The sequence below is a fragment of the Oncorhynchus mykiss genome, chromosome 8 (genome assembly GCF_013265735.2).
Source record: "Oncorhynchus mykiss isolate Arlee chromosome 8, USDA_OmykA_1.1, whole genome shotgun sequence".
NCBI lineage: Eukaryota > Metazoa > Chordata > Actinopteri > Salmoniformes > Salmonidae > Oncorhynchus > Oncorhynchus mykiss.
The window spans coordinates 32647329-32655059 of record NC_048572.1 but is presented as its reverse complement, the minus strand read 5'-3'; positions in this window follow the sequence as shown (position 1 = coordinate 32655059).

Here is a 7731-nt window from a genome sequence, read left to right as displayed (position 1 = left end):
TGTCGCAGTCAAGTTCCCCTCTCTCTCTCTCTCTCTCTCCCTCTCTCTCTCTCTCTCTCTCTCTCTCTCTCCCCCTCTCTCTCTCTCTCTCTTTCTCTCTCTCTCTCTCTCTCTCTCTCTCTCTCTCCCTCTCTCTCTCTCTCTCTCTCTCTCTCCCCCCTCCAGTGTGATGCGTGATGGCCGTGTGAGTGAGAGAAAGTGACCTACATAACGACGCTCGCCTCATCTGTCTTTTGCATTTCAAGGGGGATGAATAATTTACCGCCTTCCCCCCCTCCGCAACATGACAGGCCTCAATAAAATTAACCAAGTTAATGAGCGCCGGTGAAAATCAACGCCCCCTGAATTCAAAGGGGCTGCCGCGAGCAGGTGATCCCGGTCAACGCAGGTGGCTCTAGGCCGACCGCCACAGGTCTTCCAGCGACTTTTCCTCCTCGTTTTCCGGCGCCAGTCACTCAAATACTTTGGAGAATGGCAGAGAGAGAGCGAGAGAGAGAGATGCATTGTTAGAGGAAAATAATAGGCAGCTCTTTAGTATTCCACACCGTTGTTTGCCATAGATCCTCTTCAGCAGGCTCCAATTTGGGAAAGCCCAGAGGAGTACTGCAAACAATACAAAGGACGGAGAGGTTAGGAGCCTTTATGCAGTGGTCTTGGTTGTGGCGTAAGGTGTGTACGTCATGGAAGATGTACATGTGCACTGTATGCAACGTTAAGCCAAACCCGTGGCTCTTGACGGCAACCTTGTCGAGGTCAATCATCAGTATAGCGGCCTCTGTTTTCGGGCGACACCGGACACAAAGCATAAGTACTGGCACACAGAGACATAGGCAAGGCACTGCCTTTAGAAACACACAAACACACACTTGCTCACCACAGCCGGGGAAATGTGCAGGAGTGTGGTAGTTTTATCAGGGTGAAAGCAGACACCGCGAGTGCACTGCTGCCTCCAGCTACAGGCTGGGGCTCCATGGGAGGAAGTCAATTACGGCGAGATGAGCCTGCCTGGGGTGAACATATGGGAGGGAGATAACGTCGTGAGCAAGATGGCCACCGCCAGCTCCCAGCATTCCCCTGGCTGCCTGGGCGTCGAGCCCTGCTCTTTGCCCTCCTCCATATTTACAGGCAGATAGGGGACGTGCTGCTGGAACCAAATAAAGACCATCTGGAATCTGGAGAGCTGCCCAGTTGTCACACACCCCACCGCCTTGTTTGGGTCTGAATGCTGCAACTCTCACTACCTCTGATGCCATAGAAGCTACTGCAGTGCAGAGCTCCCGGAAGAGAGGGAGAATGTAGGCTACTTTGTGTGTGGTCTGTGTGTGAGATAGAAGTTTGAGCAGGTGAAGCTGTTTGAAAGACTAACTCTTAGAGTCCAGCCTGACTACACGCTCAGCTCTCGTTGGAAGGTTTTGATAAGAGTAACATTAGCCTTTCCGTCACGAAGCGTCTCGTTTTTTTTTGTTGCGTGTGTGTGTGTGTGGATGTTGCGCATGAAAACAGGTTCCTCTGAGGCAAGGAGACTAGCAGCCGTCGATCGTGTGGGATGACAATAACAGCAGCGTACTGCATAAGAAAACAGTGGGAGAAATCGTTTGTTGTTCTTTTCCGTGTGCCTCAGAGTGATTTGGGATTCAGCACACGCACCGCCTTACCCAGCACCACTCAAGCACTCATGTGGAGCCTGGATGAGTAGAGTAGACAGGGGGGTGTTGAGAGGGAGGTAGGGAGGGAGGGAGGGAAGGAGGGAAGGAGGGAGGGAGGGAGGGAGGGAGGGAGGGAGGGAGGGAGGGAGGGAGGGAGGGAGGGAGGGAGAAAGAGAGAGAGAGACCGACAGACACACATCTGTGTCATACACGCACCTATGTCTACACGTGCACAAACTCTCAAATGCGCACACACACACACACACACACACACACACACACACACACACACACACACACACACACACACACACACACACACACACACACACACACACACACACACACACACACACACACACACCTCACCTCATACGCAGTCCACACACCCTACATATCCCACACACCCCCAACACAGGTTCACTTTTCCATGACCCTCCCCTCCTTAGGCTTCAGCTGTTGTGTGGCACTGGCTACATAATGCCTGAGGAAGTGCAGCAGCAGCACAGGACACAGCAGCAGTGGAGAAGGAAAGGTAGAAAGGGGAGAAATACCCATTGGAGAAAGCCTAAAGCTCCTTGCTGCTTTGGATTAGCAGTCTTCCGTTTCAAGCTACCATCGATGTAGATTGTTCTTCAAATGTTGGGGCAGAGAAGCGGTGGCGCTTCAGAGCGTAAGTCTCTGTCAGAAAAGCAATCAGCGGCTCCAGTGCCTTCCCTCCTGCAGTGGGCTGATTACAGGATTACACTGAACCCTGTTTCCTTCCTTCCTCTTGTGTGGTAAATCATTTCAGCGCCATAAAGAAATTTGTGACAAATGAGAAGTTAATTAAGATGAATGAACTTTTTAATGACGGCCGTACATTCTGACTTGTGCATGTGGCAAAAGGCGTTTGGTTCTAACTTCTTTTCATCTCTCTGATTTCTTTCTCTATTTCACCTTACTCCAGTTGGATGTTTTATTAGGCAGTTAAGATTCTCAAGGACAATAGCACTCTCTCCCGATCTGCTACTAGCCTGGTTGACATATAGACACGCAAGTGCTTTCCCTTTAACACCGACTTGGTACCTAACGGAATGGTTGAGAATGATTTTATTTTCTACTTCGTATTCTAACATATAGTACTCTATTCTGCCAGCCAGGCCTGTTGAGGTGTGTGTGTGTGTGTGTGTGTGCGTGTGTACCTGCCTGCGTGGGTGCGTGCGTGGCTCCAGTGTATGTGTGTGTGTGAGTCTATGAGCCAGGCATGCAGATTGACGGATGGAGCTGGGTCTTCGGCGCTTCAGCTCAGAGCCTGGCCGACTGTCTGCTCTGTGTAGGAGGAGGTAGGCTCTGCTACTGCATGCCTATGAGAAACAACCAGAGATCAAGTGCGTGTGTGTTTGACGGTCCCTGCCTGTAGAGGGGGGCCAGGGACAGCCTCTGTATCCCTGGTGTCCCTGCTGATTTACATTCCGCTGGTGTCGGCTGGAGTTTCACACAGCACACCCCATACACTGACGTTCAATCATCTCTCTCCCTCTTTGTTTGCATCCTCCCTCTCTCGACACACCACGCCCCCCTTTCTCCCTGTCCCCTGTCACTTTCCATCCCTCTCTCTGTGTGCTATGCACTGTGTATATACGTGTGGGAGTCTGTTCGTCTGCCCTCTACTGCCTCTGTCCTTCTGTGAACCCTTGAAACAAATCAAGGGCTGGGCAGCCCAGCCAACATCGCCCACAGGAAACACATTCAAATCCACACATCCACTTTGCACCTCAAATGCAGTAAATGCACCACAAATCAGGTGACTAAATCAACGTGTTGGTTGGAGCTGTAGGGAGATCTGGGCTTATTATGATGGTCTCTCAGCCTGTACAGCTGCAGAAGGATCTCTCACTCTCTCTCACTCTTCTCTCTCTCTCTCTCTCTCTCTCTCTCTCTCTCTCTCTCTCTCTCTCTCTCTCTCTCTCTCTCTCTCTCTCTCTCTCTCTCTCTCTCTCTCTCTCTCTCTCTCTCTCTCTCTCTCTCTCTCTCTCTCTCTCTCTCTCTGCTGTCTCTCTTGTCTCTCTTTTCTCTCTCCTCTCTCTATATACAGTGCCTTTAAAAGTATTCAGAGTATTCAAAGTATTCCAGACCCATTACATTTGATAAATCCTCAGCAATCTACACACAATACCCCACAATAAAAAAAGCGAAAACCGTTTTTTAAAATGTTACATAATTATTCAGACCCTTTGCAATGAGACTCGAAATTGAGCTAGGGTGCATCCTGTTTCCATTGCTCATCCTTGAGATGTTTCTACAACTTGATTGGAGTCTTCCTGTGGTAAATTCAATTGATTAAACATGATCTGGAAAGGCACACACCTGTCTATATAAGGTCCCACAGTTGACAGTGAATGTCAGAGCAATAACCAAGCCATGAGGTTGAAGGAAGTGTCTCTAGAGCTCCGAGACAGGATTGTGTCGAGGCACAGATCTGGGGAAGGGTACCAAAACATATCTGCATCATTGTAGGCACCCAAGAACACAGTGGCCTCCATCATTCTTAAATGGAAGAAGTTTGGAACCAACAAGACTCTTCCTAGATCTGGTCACACGGCCAAACTGGGCAATCGGGGGAGAAGAGCTGATGGTCACTCTGACAGAGCTCTCCCATCTCCTCTGTGGAGAAGAAGGACAAACATCTCTGCAGCAGTCCACCAATCAGATCTTTGTGGTAGAGTGGCCAGACAGAAGCCACTACACAGTAAAAGGCACATGACAGCCCACTTGGAGTTTGCCAAAAGGCACCTAAAGACTCTCAGACCAAGAGAAACAAGATTCTCTGGTCTGATGAAACCAAGATTGAACTCTTTGGCTTGAATGCCAAGCGTCACGTCTGGACGTCTGGAAATCTGGCACCATTCCTACGGTGAAGCATGGAGGTGGCAGCATCACGCTGTGGGGATGTTTTTCAGCAGCAGGGACTGGGAGACTAGTCAGGATCGAAGCAAAGGTGAACGGAGCACAGTACAAAGAGATCATTGATGAAAACCTGCTCCAAAGCACTCCAGACCTCAGACTGGGGCAAAGGTTCACTTTCCAACAGGACAACAACCCCAAGTACACAGGAAAAGTCAAGGGGTCTGAATACTTTCCGAAGGCACTTTATCTCTCCCCTCTAACTGCCCTCTCTCCCCCTTTCTCTCTCTCTCTCTCTCTCTCTCTCTCTCTCTCTCTCTCTCTCTCGCTCTCTCTCTCCCCTTTCACTCGCTTTCTCTCTCTCTCTCCTCTTTCACTCTCTCTCTCTCTCCCCTTTCACTCTCTCTCTCTCTCCCTCTCTCTCTCCCCCCCTCCCTCTCTCTCTCTCTCTCTCCCCTTTCACTCTCTCTCTCTCCGTCTCTCTCTCTCTCCCCCTCTCTTTCTCTCTCTCCGCTTTCACTCTCTCTCTCTCTCTCCCCTTTCACTCTCTCTCTCTCTCTCTCTCTCCCCTTTCACTCTCTCTCTCTCTCTCCCCTTTCACTCTCTCTCTCTCCCCTTTCACTCTCTTCCTCTCTCGTGCTCTCTCTCCCCCTCCCTCTCTCTCGCTCTCTCTCTCTCCCCTTTCACTCTCTTTCTCTCTCTCTCTCTCTCTCTCTCTCTCTCTCTCTCTCTCTCTCTCTCTCTCTCTGTCCTGTGGACGGGAGCTGGGTCTGGGGGATCAGAGCAGCCGCACATCAAAGCAGAAGGGGATCAATAGAAGCCATGTACACCCCCCCCCCCCCCCCCGCATCACTTTGATGGAAGCCTGACCGACGAGACGTTCGCCCCCCTGTGATCTAGGCCCCCATCTGGGACTGGGAGCTCTGATTGGAGCAGGGGCTGAGGTTGCAGGGTTCTCATTTCTGTTGGTGGATGGTAGATAGTATGTTGGCTGTACGTAAACTCTGGGTAGTTGGTAGCTTGACTCAGGGGCTCTGACAGTGATCTCCACCCCAATTATGGTTGAGTATTTCAGCTATAACACAAGCTATGTATCAAATGCAGAGAAGTTTACTTTATTTGTTTGTGAGTGTTGGTGTGAGTTGGTGTGGGTGCTAGAGCTGAGTGTGGGGGGGGGTGCGTGCGAGTGTGCATGTCTGTGCGCCTGCCTGGCTGCCTGCGTGTTTGTGTGTCTGTGTGTCTGTGTGTGTATGTGTGTATGTGTGAGTGAGTGAGCCTGGGAGGTTATCAGCTGTACCCTGAGCAGAGCAAGCAGAAGAGCAGCGGGGCTGGAACAGCAGCCAGAAAGCCCGATGAATGACCTAGAGAGAGGACATCTCTGTCTGACACAGCCTCTGTACAAATACAACTAAAGTTCCAAGGCCTATTCACAAAAAATACGTACAAACAGATATAAACACACACACACACACTCACTCAAACACTCACTCAAACACACACTCAAACACACATACTCAAACATACACACACATACACACAAACACTCAAAACACACAGATAGCAACACTACACACAGTACATACACAGTGGCACACGTGCAGCATGGAACACACACACTCACAGACGTGTGTGTGTGAAGAATGCTCTGTTTTGGGGGCCTTTTACCTCGGCAGCCCTGCTGACCCCCAGGGACAGAGGAAGGGATCGGAATGAAAGACTCAGTGTCTGATGCCTGCTGGGAAGGGAAGGCTTCTTCCTTTTATCTCCCCAGAAATGCATATGCATCAGGAGGCATCACTTTTAAAGCATTCCCCTGAAGTCTCCCTCCACTGCCTGCATGTCTCAGGTTCTCAGGATTCACACATGAAACAGGAGCCTCCTCCGTGAGAGAGATTGAGAAAGAGAGAGCAAATAAGAGAGAAGAGAGGAGAGAGGGAGGGAGAGAGAGAGAGAGAGAGAGGGAGGGAGAGAGAGAGAGAGAGAGAGAGAGAGAGAGTGAGAGAGAGAAGAGAGAGCAAATGAGAGAGAAGAGAGAGAGAGAGAGCAAATGAGAGAGAAGAGAGAGAGAGCTAGCAAATGAGAGAGAAGAGAGGAGAGAGGGAGAGGGAGAGAGAGAGAGAGAGAGAGAGAGAGAGCAAATGAGAGAGAAGAGAGAGAGAGCGAGCGAATGAGAGAGAAGAGAGGAGAGAGGGAGAGCAAATGAGAGAGAGAGAGACCGAGAAGATGAACTCGACTGCGACAGACTAGTGAGAGAGCGAAAGTATGGAGAGAGAGAGAGAGCGAATGAGAGAGAAGAGAGAGAGAGCGAGAGAGACCAGGAGATTCTTCAGAGAGAGAGAGAGAGTTTGAAGCCCAGAGAGAGGAGTGCTCCTGTAACCTGACCTTGGAGCTACACTGGGACTAAGAGACACCTTTATCAGTGTCACTGTCCCCAGTAGGGACAATGGGATGAAGGGGGATGGATAAGGGCAAGGGAGGGGTGTCCCTATAGAATCACTAGGAGAGTGTGAGCGCTGACCATGACTCCACACGTGACTGATAAGAAGAGAGGTCCATCCACTTTCCTGTGAGCCCAACTGTTTATGACTCTTAGTCACAATAAAAAGACAGCTGGTCATAAACACAACATGTATGCGGGCAAGAGTCAGCTTGGAACTGTTTGTTATGCAGGCATTAGGTCATCTGTGGAAGATATTGACATCCAGCTCCTCTGCCTTGGAAACTGTCCGTACAGTGTGCTGTACAATGAATGAAATGCAGGTACGGCTGATAAACAGAGTCACTGACTCCAAATGAGGTCACTGTTGATCATCTGAGATCTCCCCCACTTCCCCTTGACTTCTCTCACGGTTGCCTCTCGCTCCTCCGCCTCCCATCCTCCCTCCCTCTCTCAGACAGAAGTGTGAGAGAGGCTCTCCTCCCCGGGGTCCTTCCCATTCCAAAACAGGCATGTTGCAGCAGATAGGCACCTCCCTTCAGACTAGCACCGGGGTCTCACAGGGGAACAGGGGAGCTGGGCCTCCGACGGTAGCATCGAACACAGCCTGGGGCTGGGGGAATACAGCACGGCTCTAAGGCTGAAACATACCACACCACCCTATGACTGAGATGACTGAAACATACCACACTGCCCTGTAAATGAAACATAAAGCATTGTCCATTGACGGAAATGACTGAAACATACCACACTGCCCTATGG